The sequence below is a fragment of the Haemaphysalis longicornis genome, unplaced genomic scaffold (assembly GCF_048455015.1).
Source record: "Haemaphysalis longicornis isolate Haplotype H1 unplaced genomic scaffold, Haemaphysalis longicornis Haplotype H1 scaffold_7, whole genome shotgun sequence".
In the NCBI taxonomy this organism is placed as follows: domain Eukaryota; kingdom Metazoa; phylum Arthropoda; class Arachnida; order Ixodida; family Ixodidae; genus Haemaphysalis; species Haemaphysalis longicornis.
Window position 1 is genome coordinate 66,554,338 of NW_027526422.1, and position 16,015 is coordinate 66,570,352.

Below are 16,015 nucleotides of genomic sequence, written 5' to 3' on the forward strand. Positions count from 1 at the left end.
GCTTAAAACCTTTCTACGGACGATGACGAACTTTTATTTTCATTTGTTCGGACTGTCGCTTATGTTAGCATCGGGTCGATGCACTCTTAGAGGGGGGGGTAATGCCGCGAACCATACATTGGGTTTGTTTATTTGTGTTTTGCTTTTACCGCCCGGCTGCGCCGGTCTGTGTTATCTCTGCGCCAAGGGAAGCGCGTGTTCCATTCTTTCTTTCTGTGCCGCATGTGTTATCTGTTGTGATAGGGAGAGCATTCCGATCTAACGTGAACAGCCCAGAATAATCTTCTTGGATCTACTATGTTCTCGATGCGAATCGACGTTTCGAGAACCACGCGCGCCAAAAGATAAAAAGCCTGCAGTGCGGACGCCGGGGCATTCGATTCGACGTCACTCGCCTGTGCAAGTCACTTTGTTGACCGCTGCTTCGCCGCCTCTGTATTCTTTTGAGTTGTTAGGGGAGCACAAGTTCGCTCCAATAAACGTGTTTCTCATTCAACACCACTGCATCGTCCTTGTCTTCGTGACAATATCTTCTTCCTGCCGCGAGTGGCTGGGAACGCGGCCACAAGCTGACGTCGCAGTTCACTTCCTTGTAGTTGCATGCGTTGCAACCTTGTTCTACGGGGCTTTTCTCGGGGATCAAGCGAACAGTAACGAACTCAGGCAATCAACATATTAAGCCAAAAGCATTCTATCTCATTTGAAGGTGACCTTGAATGACCTCAGCGTCGGCATGAAGGGCACAAAAACCCGACGAAGGCCACGAGCGAACCAAAGCATGCCAGCCCTGCATAACAGATTATTAGTTATTACAATAGTTATTTAATTATCGATTCGTCATTTAAAGTATTGATCAGTACACTGGATTATGGTGAGATTAAGGTATATTAAGATGATAATGATTAGTAAACATGAATTAAGGTTGATTAAGGCTGGTTATTGCGAATTGAGATTGATTAAGGTAAATTAACACGGATCGCTGTGAGATTAAGATGTATTAAGGGGGACTAATTAGGGTTAATTTATATGGATTAAAATAAATTTAGATCGGTTAAGGTGGATTACGGGCGGTAAAATATTGTGGTCGCTGTGTTGACGGGCAGGTGTGTATATAAAAGGTACACGTCACAACAGCACACCAGGATTTCACATTCGAAGCACGCTAGCAGACTTAAGTGCGCCGAGATACTTCTGACAATAAGCCATTGCCTAACTCGAACTGCTGTTTCACTTACTTGATGTGCTGCTGAGCACGAGGTCGCGGGTTCGATTCCCGGCCGTGTCGGCTGCTTCTCTGATAGAGGCGAAAAGCAAAAGTGCCTGTGTGCACGAGATTTCGGCGCACGTTAAAGATCCCCAGGTGGTCAAAATTAATCCGGAGCCCTCCACTACGGCGCGCCTCATCGCCTGCGTTGCGTCGGCGCGTTAAACCCTACAATCAATCAATCACTTACTTGAAGCCGTACTTGGAGTACGAGGTGTGGTATTGTGGAGGGTCACGGCTTAATTTTCATTGCCTGGGAGCGTTTTGCTATCATATTCGGAGGTGGGGGTATCCTAATTACATGTGTCACTGGAATAGCGAAAACAACGGAGCAAAGAAGCTGCACATAAATGATCCTCATAAGGTTTAAATGCCTGCAACACTTCAGGCAATGCTTAAACTGAACCAGGTCTTTATACAAGCTGACCTGTATCGGAGGATAACAGTGGCGAGAATATAAATGTACCATGTCCAACAAAAACCCTTGTTTAGAGAAACAAAAAGGTGCAAAAAAATTGGCCGCGTATCCGCTCATTTCACTGCAGATGTCGTCGAAAGACGATAGTCTTCTGTCGTCTCTTGCACGTAAATATCTCGGTCCCTTCCCCCGCCTACCTCTCATACTCTTCCCTTGTAACTCCTGCCATGATGAACCAGGCGGCTAGCTAAAGTCAACTTGATTTTCCCGCGTTTCACTGCTCGAGTCATCCACTGGAACCTTTCGCTCCTGCAGAACTTAGAATGCGGACATGAGGTCCGCGAGCTCTTTTTTTTTTTTGTATTTCTGGGTCAAAATATTGTTTTCAAGGCGTATTATTTATTTGCTATCACAAATATCAAGCGCACATTTATTTTCAATAAAAAGAACGCTGCTGCAGTACCGCTCGTGCGTTGATGTTTTGTCTCAAATTTTTGTTTAAGTAATTTTTTTAACTTTTTGCCGAATGCCGGAGTGGCGACAGACAGACAGACAGACAGACAGACAGACAGACAGACAGACAGACAGACAGACAGACAGACGGACGGATGGACAGACATTTTCGGGCTTAAGTAAAGGATAAAATTGTGGTTGCAATTCCTCTGTCATAGGAATCGGTAAAACACAGAAAGTGAAATGTCTGGACATTCGTCTGGCCATTTAGCTGGAAGCGAAATCTGCAGCTGAGCATGGTTTGCAGGTTGGTGGCTGTCTTGTGGGTGTGCTTGGTGAGCGACGTCCTGCTGGCGAGTCACTTCGGCAAAGGTGAACTGGCGTCCTTTCGTGACGGATATAATGTCAGTGAAATCTTGGTGCATCCTGGGATAAAACACTTTTGCGCTATAATATAAAAAAAAACATAAATATAACGTACTATATGGTTCTAAAGGTTGCTTCCCCGTAAGAAGACCCTATGTGCAGGGGTGCACCTTTTACAGGCCCCTTGCTTCGTTTTACTGGCGTCACTTCCGTGACGGATATGACGTCACTCAAATGTTTGTGTTCCCCGGAATAAAACACTTTCGTGTAAAAATCGGTTTCGGTTACATACTTTTTCTCCACTATAGATTGTAACGTGTCACATCTTGTGAACTGCGAAACTGTATTAGTAGAGCTTGGTTCAACGCTTTTTTTAACGGAAAAGCAAGGTAGCGGCTTAAAAAATGTATCTGGTAAATTACGCTAAGCCGGCGTTCTTGACGAGGCACAGAGTTAAAGGGACACTGAAGTGATATGTAAACATTGCGGGATTACTAGCGCAAATTGTAGTCCGGAGTCCCCAGGCCATGTTTCGACCACTCTGGGCGCGTTAACGCGATTTTATTTAGTAGAAAAATTAATTCGAAAATGCTGTCCTCCTCTCTTTACGCTCGCCCATTTTCTGTGGCGTTTTCGTGTGACGTCGAGAGGAGCCGAGCTCGCAATTGGCTGCGCTACTGCACGGCTCCCCGGCTTTCAGACACAGTCAGTCGGCCCAGCGTTTCGTCAGCCGGCCGCCGACGGGTCGTCGCAATTCGTTCGCTCAGTTGAAACGAAGCCAGGACACGTTTGTGAATGGAAGAATGTGCTTTTTTTTACTTGGTTAGTTTGTACACTGTATCTAGCTCCAAGTCAAGGTCGCTTCATACAAGCGCTGCACAAGCACACATGCGACGCTTCGCTGACTGGTACGCCAGTAGGAAAATATAAGGCCTCTTGAAGGCGTGAGAAGAGTCAGCGAAGTCAATATAGGTACTAAGGAAATAAAATCAACTGATATTTTTACCGTACAGCGTAAAAATAGGGTGCGGGAAGCACGTTTTTGCGCTGGGCGAACAAGCACAGCGGTCAGCAGCACGACTACGCATCTGCGAACGCTTTTCCGTCTAAGAAATGCAATTGCTAGACGTGATATATTGTGGAAACTTGGGGGATGCTTACTGCACGAGCGCAAAACAACAAATAGTCACCTAAGCTGCTTGAAATGCCGAAAGTAAATAAAAGTGTAAAGTGGTTATACAATATATACCTTATATTACCAGGGCCAGCGGAGCCCGCCCCGTGGCTGAGTTGGCTGGAGCGCTTGGTATGCCGTCGCAATTGTTTTGCAAGTCGCGAGTTCGAATCCCGGCGGGTACGTGCTTTTTTTTTGTAAGTTAACTTTTTCGTTTTTCGCCGATGTTTTCTATATTGAGTTCACCTTTTTTTGGGCCGCAACGTTCATGGCTCCACGAACTAGTTCACAAAACGCGCTCAGGCTGGCACTGGCGCGCTAGCGAGTTCTCGTTGGCGTGCTGTTGCCATAAGCACCGACTCTTGCAGGCAGTGGGCACAGGCCAGAATGAACAGACCCTTGGCCTTGAGCGAACACGCTTTTTAATATACAGGCATGAGGGAGGCAAGCTCCAAATATGGGGGAAAAGCGCATGACATTTGGGCGTCTGCGGGTACGCGGAGGGCGTTCATGCACTGCGTAGGCCTCGGCTAGTGAATGCTACGATTCCAAGCCGTCCTGGGAGGCTTGTCTTTATGCATTTTTACAGCTGACAACATGGCAGAAGCGCAGTACGGTGATTACTGAGTTATTGAGAATGCCCATCCAACAACGCCACCTGTTGTGTTTTACAGAACCGAAACCGAAACTAGTTTGGTTGCTAACCTTGGGCATCGTCCAATCACGGTGCCCGCTCCTCCTAACGTCACAGCTTCAGTTGGTGCGGCCGCCGCAAACCACGCATAGTAGTTTTTCTTCTTTCGCTCTTTGTAAAATAATTACCGATTTGTCAACCGGATAAACGATGAAAAGTGTGCTAATTTGAGCCAGTCTATGCAGTGCAAGCGAAAACGGGAGCTTGACAAATTCACTTCAGTGTCCCTCTAAGCTGGTGAATTTCACTTAAACAAGTTTCCTTACTACCGTGATTAGTAAGCTTTGTTTCAGCTTCAATTCTGCATCAAATGCTGCCGAGGTCCAGCAAAAAGAATAATGCGTGAGAACATTAAAGTTGTCGTCCCTTCTTAATGACAGGGAACACCTGGCCAGCACGCAGAGGCAAAATTCGTCCGATCATTCCCGCAATCAACTGGCGAAGTCAGCTGCTTTGCATTGTGCCAACAGACAGGAAGACTTTACGCGGTGCGACATATATGACAGGCTTTTCCAGGGTAGTACGGGACACAATAACCAAGAAGCCCGCGCCTCTCCTGGAAAGCAAAAGAGCTGCTAATACTGTCACTTTACAAAGGGAGGTGTACCTCAGGGAAGACAGAACTGTCCGCAACCAGATCATTTTCTGATAAAGCTGGCAACGCACCGGATCGACAATGGATATACTGCGCAGACGCAAACATTCCACACGGCAGATACATAAAGGCAGTTGCGGAGTAAGCACTCAGCGGAATCATATCAGTTGGTCTATAGTTGGTTTTGGTCCATCGTATACACAGTGTACACAGTGCTTCAGAACACGGGCGAGAGAAGATGGGGCACCTATAGGGGCTACACAATGGAAAGATGGGGAGAGCACCATTGTTTCCCCCCCTTCTCTCCCCCATGTCCTCAAGCACTGTTTACGATAAACCAAAACACTGACGTTTTAAGCTTCCCTCCCACTTGTATAGTTGGTACAGAGTCGCTCGCTCCCACACATGCGATAGAAGCAAGTGTTAAATTTTTCTCGGAGATGCACAGAGAAAGACGTGTCAGTCAAGACGGACTGTCAAGCGGCATGATGACAGGTTATGGCAATAACATACAAACACTGGTATCCACCTTTCTCAGTAAAGTCACTAATAGAGGGGCCTACATCACTCACACGTTTCGTCGCTAAAAGGTGTCTCACTCGCCTGCGCACGAAGCAGCCTGACATGAGACCCGGCATAAAATAGATTATCCTACGTCCTCAGCTATGACTATCCTCAGCCGCGAGCAGGCTTCCAATAAGGCAGATGGGCACAAGCATGCTCGTCCCAACCGGGAGGTTTGACACTATTTCGTGCAGTAGCTCGAACCCTGCAGCTTAGCACGGTGGAGAGTATCCCAACGATACGTCCGTTCAACGGTTCTGTCCAGCAGTGACCTCCGGGAAAAACAACTCTCCCACAAAAACAATTACTTCTTTGAACTAAACATCTGATCTACCACTATCTTCCCAGTGACGTGGAGTCTGATCTGGCACCCCTCCGTCTAGCGACGGCGATGGTTGCAAGCGCGAAGCTTTCTCGCGATGTATTCCTTGGTTGGCCAATCCCCCACTCCGAGTATGTTCTACTCTGGAGGTACGCGCCACTTTTCTAGAATATGCAGTTTTAGAATAGGGAAGCCGGCTTTGGGGGCCCCCAAGCGGATGTTAGGGGAACCCTAACGCCATGCATTCGTGCGCGGCGAGTTTTAGAAGAGCGGCGTCCCCAACAGCCCGCAACCGGCTTGCATTGCTCGGGTCGGCTCGGGAGATGGGAACTTTCGGGGGATGGGCATAGCATCGTGGCGGATATTTGATCGCCGCTGTCTGTGTAACTGCGAATGATAATCCGTAACGCAACTCTTCGCAACACTATCCTCCTCTTTCTGCATGTGGAACTTTATTTTTGCTATAATTGCATTTAGTGATCTGTGACCAAGACGTCTGCCGTAGCCTGTTTTGATTCTTCCGCGCAGGTAACACCATCCTCCTGCCGTTCGCCACAACACTGCAAGCAAAGACAGACTTGAAGCTTTCTCCTTTCAGCTGGAGTCTGAAATAGAGGATGTAACAACATACGAAGGGCTCGAAGAACGTTGCTTGAAGGTGGCTAAACAGGCCGGCAAAACAGAACAACGAACGATGACAAGATCAACACCATGGTTTGGCAATACAGTAATAGATGCAAGAGCTAAACGCTGTACATTGTCCAGACTACACCTGCATAGAAAAGAGGACACAGTAGCAAAAGAGACTGTTTGGAAACAGTACCTAAAAAAAGAGCAGGTCCGTAAACTTGTGGCAGAAAAAATATAACAACAGCATTTATACAAGAAGAAGAATATATAACAAAGTAAAGGAAGAACTGCAGTGAGAGGTTCTGGAGATACGCGCAAACCCAACCAACCTGCCAGAACAACCTTCAGCCACCAGACGCAGCCCGGCCTTAGACTCAGCCCAAAAGAGGAGATGGAAGGCCACATGACGACGCACTTTAAGGCCCTGCAAGACCTACACCCGCTGGCAACGACAACCTTATGGGGCAGAAACCAAATGAAGCGCATCCCTTGAAGACACTTAAGCCCCCCTGGTAGGCCCCGTCACGCCTACAGAACTCAATGGGGGCATACAGAACTTGAAGAACCTCGCGGCTACCGCCGAGGCACGAGCACTCTGCATTTTCTTGGTATTTTTTTACTTCAGAGGCGAACTTACGGATTGTACAGCATCTGCGCTTGCAAAACAATTCGTTCTTCGAACTAAACAACTAATCTGCCACTATCTGTCATTGATATTTTGAAACGACTGTGCACAGACTTCGGAGCCGTGTACAACATGCATAACCGCAGTTCGAAGGAAATCAAGCTGACTGTAGTTCAGCTCGTGCCTCGCGGCTACCGCCGAGGCACGAGCACTCGGCATTTTCTTGGTATTTTTTTACTGCAGAAGCGAACTTACTGATTGAACATCTCCGCTGGCAAAACAATTCGTTCTTCGAACTAAACAACTAATCTACCACTATCTTCCCAGCCACGTGGAGACTGATCTTGTCTCTTTTAACTTTCCGCTGTCTTCCTCTTTCGTGGTATTTATTTCAAGCACAACAGGTACTCCGATTTTGTACACTTTATATCGAATTCCCCTGTAATGAATAAAATTCTCCCTCTAAGTAAATCCTGCCAAGTAAACTTATCGGCACACGCACTGAAATAAATCCGTTTCCACAAACTCAAGTTTCCTTCGTTTTCGTCTAAAAAATAATAAACAAGCGAATGTAGGGGGTTTATTTCTTTACCCTTGAAGGAATTCAATGAGCAGCAGCATCGACTCCTTGGAGAGGGAGAAAAAGCAGCAGCGAAGTTAGACATGTCCCAGATTGGGTAAGCTAGATGTAAGTTAAGGAAAGTGACACTTGTCTGTGCGTGTCCGGAGGGCTCGGACACAAAAAGGCCAGGAAGTGGTCACTGCACATGTAAACAGCCGCTACAGGCACGCAGACACAAATGAATCGTACCCAACGCTTCCGGCCTCCCCCTACCTGTCTTGCACGTGGATTCGTGTGATGACTTTTCGGTCTCTTTTATCAGGGGGAGCGGGGGGGGGGGGGGGGGGGGGTGGAAGCGGAAAACTGATCGAAGATATGCTCGTCAGACTACAGCAGCTCTATCCATGACTGGGGATGAAATCGTCCCGTCAACCACCGCGAGACAGAAAGCGCTGGGGTGGCGGGTGCAGACCGGACTTGCGCCGAGGGGGATCACGAGCAGTTCGAGGTACGCGCAAACGGCTTTCAATTTCCGCGCGGAAAGTAGGCCGCGTGTGACGGCATCGGTGAGAGAAGAGGAAAACGGTCGCGCCAAAAGATTTCGGGTCTCGGTGGCCGGCAATGTCGGGCAGTAGTGGCAACTCGGTTGCCGGTCCCTGCACAAACTGAAGAGGTGATCCCCGCACTGGGCAAGTAGGTTTCGGAAACGGACCCAGTCCCTTCGTTCCCCTCACCCCCCCCCTTCTCGTCGGCAGAGGGGGCACAGTGATGGGGCGTACGAAAATTGGCCCGCTCCTCTGACGGGGATAATCCGCGAGTGGATATATACACCTAGTATGTGGCAGTCTCTTTGCATCGATGCAGATGAGCTGTGTGCGGGTGCGAGCCACGGAGTGGCAGTGCTGCCGTAAGAACCTTGAAGCGTGAATGCTGCGTTGTTGCATGGAGTGCGTCTTATATCTCGACCTATTTATTCGACAAGTGACGAACCAGTAGTTGATCAAAATAATGCTAACACGGAAAAAAAGTGAAGGAGGCTCACACTAACGTCTAAGACTTGAAGGTATACGAGGCTGTACGCAACCTTCACGACATGCATCACGAAGGTTTAAGTTCACGATTGCAGCCGATTTGATTCTTCTTCGCTGCCGCAACGCGCTTTACTCCATCAATGTTGGTATAAGTGTGAGCATCTTTCATTTTTATGGAAGTGATAATCATTGGACATCACCTTGGAGGGGCGTACGCTATGACGCGTGTTTCTCGTTCCGAGCGAGCGTTGCCAAGATTACTGCGAACACTGGAGATTTTTTTTTTTTTTTTTTTTTTTGGGGGGGGGGGGGAGAAACCTTGGGCAATCTCCCTAAGTGGGTATGGTTGGCTCGACAAACGCGTGCAGAGGACGCTGAGCGGTCGTCGCGCAGCACGCACACGAGCGCTAGGCATTTTCTTGGTTTTGTTAACTGCCGGGCGGTCGCCGCAAGGCCCGTGCTCATGTGCGCGCTTGGCAGTTTCTTGGCAGTTTTAACTGCGGACACGAAAAATTACTGTTTGCTAAACAGCTTCGCTGTTAAAAAATGTCATTTGGCAATATTTCACTTGTAATTCATAGAATTCTCATCACGCAAATGCGGGGCTGCGTTTCAATGAAAAAGCATGATCTAATACATCAGAACATACATCAACGCAAATAAGAAAGCAATTTAACTAAAAGCGTTCCAAATGCTAGTATGCGGCCCATCAGGGTATAGTCGCGCAATTTTGAAAATTGGGAACTACTGTTTCCGTAGTTGCGAAAGTTCCCGAGTTATCTTACTCTAATGCGTGGACGGATTGGATGGGTACATAGCTCCGCTTTTGGTTGCGCTAAAAAAAGATTCTACGAATATAAGCTTTATTAATCAAACACTCCGTGCCTGTCTACAGCGTTTTTTTTTTTTTCTTTGCAACGCCAGCCTCACTAAATGGGTGTTCACGTCAGCTTATTCATCCGCGCAACTGAGCCTGCTCCTTAGGACGCCCCGGTTCCACACTTACCTCGGATGTAGTGGTCGTATGACAGAACGTCAACTATCGACGTCTCGTAACGGGCCACTTTATCTTTTTGCGCTCCCTCGTGGATGCAAGGATGACTCAGAATTAATTTAATCGTCATGACGACTATGATTATTTCCTCTTAGCATGGCGTATTGGCATTCGCAACGTTATGTACGGAACTACGTCGCCACTCCGATGTCCACACTGCGATGCGCGGGAAACCCTCCAGCACCTGCTCCGTCAATGAGCTCGATTCAGTGCTCAAAGAGCGTACCTCGTAGTGTCTTTGGGACTGTCGCTTTCCGTGGACATTCAGCTAAAGGACGTTTCAGGACCGAGGCCATGTCTGAAACGTGTTTTACAGGGTACAAAGGCTCTGATAGAGTACCTGCAGCACACAGGTCTGGACCAGTCTCTGTGAATAACTTAATGTCTCTGTGGGCATGAATTTCTTCCACATCACACCCATCATCTTCATTACGTCATCAACTGGCGTAGCAATTTAGGCCTTTTAGCCGGGCTAACATCGCCAGACTTCATTGAAAATCGTTCCCTCTCTCTCTCTCTAAGGGAGTTGGCTAATATTGATTTCCCATTAAGTTTGTCGATTGATTGATTGTAGGGTTTAACGCGCCGATGCAACGCAGGCGATGAGGCGCGCCGTAGTGGAGGGCTCCGGATTAATTCCGACCACCTGGGGATCTTTATCGTGCGCGGAAATCTTGTACACACGGGTGTTTTTGCTTTTCGCCTCCAACAGAAGAGCGGCCGCCGCGGCCAGGAATCGAACCCGCGACTTCGTGATCAGCAGCGCAACGCCTTAGCCACTGTGCCACCGCGGCGGGTCCTATTAAGTTTGTCAGTTGCTGTACGTACTTCCTGGGAAACATTCGTGTAGCCGTTGTGCGGAGGCTTTATGTACGCTTTCTCAGCGGTGACACACCTAAGTCTTGCAAAGAAGCGCCTACGAAAATGTTGGTTTGAACCTTGGTGCATAAGGAGCGAAGCTGGGGCTGAGTATACAATGCACCATGACAGCGGGCCACACAGGGTTAAGACGATCGTGATAGAGTTGATGATCCGATTCTTTGTCACCTTCGCATCGGTAGAGCGTCCCCGTTTGTAGGCGAGAGATTTACGCCGTGAAAACTGCAGCTTCCGCTCGTGCTGACTATGCTGCAGTGACTGATGGAGAAAACGATGCGCACATAGAAATATACCAGAGGAATGTATAATGTCCAAAGACTGAGTGAACAACACAGTCACTCTGCTGCTCTAGGTGAGAAGCTTCAATTGACAAAGAAAGAAAACTGGTGCAAGATTTCTCCGGATTTTGGCCATTAAATTGATTTTATCACTCTGAGAAAACGTCTTTATTTACTCCCTCGCTGTGCTTTCGTTCTGCTGCATGTTCACTACGAAAGAAAACATGCTGCCATTGTTTGATGCGGTCAGCTGGGAGGTTAATAACGCATCTTTATGGGATCGATCGTCAGTTGACATTGCTGAAAAACATTTCCCCGCATTTCCCCGAGGGGAAGAATGTGAAAGTGCGAATGCAGGAGTTGAATTTGCGCGGTTCGGTAATGTTCGCGAAAGAGAGATCACACACACACACACAACTACAAAGAAAGAAAGATGTATTTATTCACAGACACCTATTTGTGTTGTCGTTGTACTTGATTGCTAGAGCGGATCTCAGCTTTGAAATTTCGTGTCAGTACTCCTTTAAGCGGGTGCATTAGCCCTTCTCACGCCCGATTCCTGGCCAATCCCCCACGTGGGTATGTGCCATGCACAGACACCTATTTGTGTTGTCGTTGTATTTGATTGCTAGAGCGGATCTCAGCTTTGAAATTTCGTGTCAGTACTCCTTTAAGCGGGTGCATTAGCCCTTCTCACGCCCGATTCTTGGCCAATCGCCCTAAGTGGGTATGTGCTACAGAAATTAGGAACTCTTCTTGGCCAATCGCCCTAAGTGGGTATGTGGTGCGGACGGACGGACGGCGGTGGACGCGTGATTCAAATTACTTGGCCAATCGCCCTAAGCGGGTATGTGCTAAAGAAATTAGGAACTCTTCTTGGCCAATCGCCCTAAGTGGGTATGTGGTGCGGATGGACGGACGGCGGTGGACGCGTGATTCAGGGTCGCTTAAGAAGTGCATTCGCACTTAAAATTTGTGAGCGGTTATACTGGCATAGTGGTTACACTGGCTATACTGGTATACTGGTTATGGAATACTGGTTATACTGGGTTAAGGTTGAGTAGCGGGATGTCCTCTCTTGCCGTCGATATGACGACAACGGGAACACTCGAAGCACTTCGATTCAGCATAACGTTTCAAACACGTAAAATGAATGAGGCGTGAGAACGTGCGCATGGACGTAATCCTGGACGAACTCTTTCCGTCCGACGTGCAGAGCAATCTCTATACGTTCGCGTGGCAACGCGCCAAAAAACATGGGTGTTTGCCCTTGAACAAGGCAAAGAAACGAAAGGACAAGAAAGGCTGGCGTCGGCGTGTGTCTCACTGCATTGTTCTGCACGTGCTGCAGCTGTGCGCATTAGAGGACTTGACACTCCGTGTTTTACAAGTCCGGACAATGGACGAGGCCACAGTTTCTAGTACACGAAAACAACAAAGCGGCGTGGTTCTGGCATCCAATGCTTTACAGGTCAAGCAGAAAATTTTGTATAATTTTTTTCGCGATGAGTACTCGTCTTCCTATTTATTTTTAAGCCGAAAGATTGTTCTCTCCCTGAATGCTGATTTGGTTTATTATAGTCGGATGGACATTGGCCTCACTCACCTGTAAGAAACAGCGAAGGCATGCAGGAAAATCACTATTTTTTTAAGACATGCGAATTTCTTGTAAATCATCGCCATTACTGGGAAGGAATTCCTTTTATTGGAAAAGGGGTCAGGTAAAAAAATCGCTAAAGTACGCAAATCCTGACGGAAAGAAAATTCCTACAAGCAGCCGGTTATTTCACTTTTCACAGAATATCTAATTTGTGCACTGATCTTAAGGACAATCCTGACCTGTGATAAAATACTAACATACCACCTACAATAAAAACCTTTCTTTTTTTCTTTAATGCGCGGAAAATTTAGGCACAATCTTGAGCACACATAACGACTAAAAGACAATACAAAAGCAAGCAGGTGTCGGGGGAGAAGCACCAAGTCCAATATCATTTTGCGTCCTTGAAAAGCCAGGCAAGCAGATATACGCATCCAAAAGATTCAACCAAGCCAGTGGATCATTCTGCGCCGCATAAACACTCCTCACCAACGCAACCAGCTCAAGAAAAATGGTCTTAGTTTGCCTGGGGGGTTCCGCATGCCTATCAGTCATGCGGCACTGCCGCAAGCTATACAAACCCAGCACTACAAATACGTCATAAGAAGTACCTGGTTAACATCGTGAAAAGGCAGGAACCGAATGGTGTAAGGAGTAATTTCAACGTCCTTCTTGGGAGTCCGCTGCAAAAAACGTCCCAGAAGAAGACGGCGTCATGGCACAACACAAAACATCGATCGATTATTTCTGGTTGATTGCATAGGCGACAATTGTCCGACCAACGAATATACATTTCCTTTTAGCGCAGCCACGTCTTAACTGGGAGAAACCCAAATCACAATGCTTGTTAAATTCACGCACGTTAAAAGTGGTGCAGCGTCAGCCAGCATAATTTTTCACAATGTCGGGCGAAGCCGCGGCTATCGCCGTACGGAGCTAAGGGCAGTCGTACTTCAACTCCGTGGTGACTGTGCTACAGCACTCCTGCCACAAAAGCACTGTATACGATCGAGTCCGGCGAGATAGTCTAGGCGGAAGGAACCACTTTCCCTTTTTTCCGGCTTGGCAACATATGCACAAAACATATAGAGAACGCAAAAATAGGCTACTCGCAGCAAAATGTCATCATGGAATGCGAATCCAGCACAAAAAATACATAAATAAAAGACAAAGATAGAGAGAACCAACTGCTGTCGGAATAGAAGTATACGGCCGGAATTGGATGTGAAATCACGTCGCGTCTCGAGCCAAAACAACTCTGCGCCTGTGAATGCGGTCCGAGGGGTGATGCTGAGAGGGAGAGAGCTAGGAAGGGGGAGTTGAAAAGGTCTACGAAAAATGAAAGCGGCTCACTCTCCAGCGCGTGCCCCGGCTGCCTACTCTCCTTCCGTCAATTCAAAACCGTCCGCTGGAGCTGTAAAAAGGAATGCCGGAAAAGTAGAAGCATAGAAACGGAGGGAATGGCGACTGTGCCAGTTCATACACATTGTGGATGGGAGGAGCAAATTACTGCCCCTCGAGCGCGCTCTTTCGCTTCGCGTTGTTCGCGTCACGTTGTTGGGCCCACGCGATGGTGTCGTGCCGCACCGCGCGCCTCACTATCTCTTTACCAACACCAAACGTGGACCGAAGGCTTTTCAGCGCTTGTATACAGTACACGCACCGCCCGTGTCCTATTCTGCGTCTTCGTAGCGAACGCGCACGGATGAACAGTCGGTTGGACACCGGGCGACACCCAATCAGTCCGAATACGGGGGCTTGGAACGACACCCATAGTGATGCTAAACACGAGAGCTAGAAGCTTCTTTCCGAAACCGCTTGGGAATGTACGCTGAAAGTGTGGGTGTGTACGAGCACGCACGACTGACCCATTGCTATTACTTTTGCCGGCCGTGAACTTGCACGTTACCAGTACTTTCTCTACTTGATTTGGGGTCGGTGGCTCTTATTTTCCAGCTTATTTTATTGCTGTCGGGTTTTATGGGTCTTTTATATATATATATATATATATATATATATATATATATATATATATATATATATATATATATATATATATATATATATATATATATATATATATATATATATATATATATATATATATATAAAGAGCCCTATCTGCTCTTTCGCTAGTGTAAAGGTGCGTTGCCTGTGAAAATGTAGACGTTTGACGAGCTCGTTGCACATAGGACGTTGTGGAAGGAAGTGAACGTCGCTGTTTGTTTTCAGTGGTGGGTTTGGTACTGTCAAAAACCGAACTAAGCATGAAACGGTCGCTTGCAAGAGATTACAACCCTGCTTCAGTGCTCTTATTCTAATAAGGCAAATTAGACCATTTTTTCAAAACGAAGAAAGTGTTCAGACATGAAGCTGAAACAAAAAAAAAAAAATCGCGGTCTGGAAGCATGAAACTCGCGAAGTCTCGGTCGAGGTAAAGTTAAAAAACAAAAAATCTCCTCCGGGCCTTCACCCTGGTTGCGTGGTTTAAAAACGATTATCAAAAAATTCTTTACAGCTAAACCATGTTTGCGTCTCTTTCTTCGCTGCCGTTTGGTTGCCCTTTGACGCAAATTACTCCAATAGGCCGGCTGGCCGTGGACTTCACGCGGCTTCTTCACAACAGTCGGAGTTCTCCTTCGCTCCCACCTCTTCTATTCACGTGCTGTCACGTTCACCAGACATAGGAGATGCATAAGGCTCATTCTTGTTTCGTTTTGGCAGGATGACCGGTTAGCGCAGCGGTAACGAACTTGATAGTCCTGCTCTGGCAACACGGGTACAAATACGCCGTCAACTGGAATGTGCGTTTATTCTTACGTGTTAATAGTAGCGGCCATTTTGGCAACACTCGTGCTGACGGACGTTGGCGACGACCACATTTCTCCTTTTATGAGGCATCTATGGTTTTCGCCCCCCCCCCCTCCCCCCACGCAAAAAAAAGGCTAAAAACATCTGGCAACGGTGGGATTCGAACCCACGCCCCCGAAGAGACTGGTGCCTTAAACCAGCGCCTTAGACCGCTCGGCCACGCTACCGATGGAGGAGAGCCCGTTCCGGATTAGCAGTCTTCCGCTCTTTACCTGAACTGGAATGCGTTCTACAGTCGAACCTCGTTAATTTTGAGTCGCTTAAGTGGAACCAACGGATAATTCGAAATGGTACTTTGGTCCCGGTAAAGTGACGTGTATTTTATTGGGGGAAAGCTGTCTCTACTTCGAACCGGAAACACGTGTCACGGTTAATTCGCACAACATTGCCCGTACTAACAGACTACTTTTGGTGAAACTCGAAGCCGAAGGTTAAAGCTCAATGTGTCACTAGGCTCCGCACCTTCCCAAACCCGCAACTGCGTGCTTGCTGCGCGTACACTCAAGCAGCTGGCATAAACCACGCGGCCCCGCTTCGCGCTTGCGAGAGCGCGTTCCTTTTCTTTCTCCGGAAGGAAGTGCGCGCCTGCTACTTCGGGTTCGCATTTCGAGATGACCATTGTGTATAACGTACTT

The 16,015-nt window shown here is 47.6% G+C and overlaps 1 non-coding gene across 1 annotated transcript; it reads right to left on the bottom strand.

Moving 5' to 3' along the window:
- Nucleotides 1-15,465: 15,465 nt before the first annotated feature.
- Nucleotides 15,466-15,547, bottom strand: Trnal-aag (transfer RNA leucine (anticodon AAG)). The gene has a single exon. It is a non-coding gene; the product is annotated as a tRNA-Leu (tRNA).
- Between the last annotated feature and the right edge of the window lie 468 nt (nucleotides 15,548-16,015).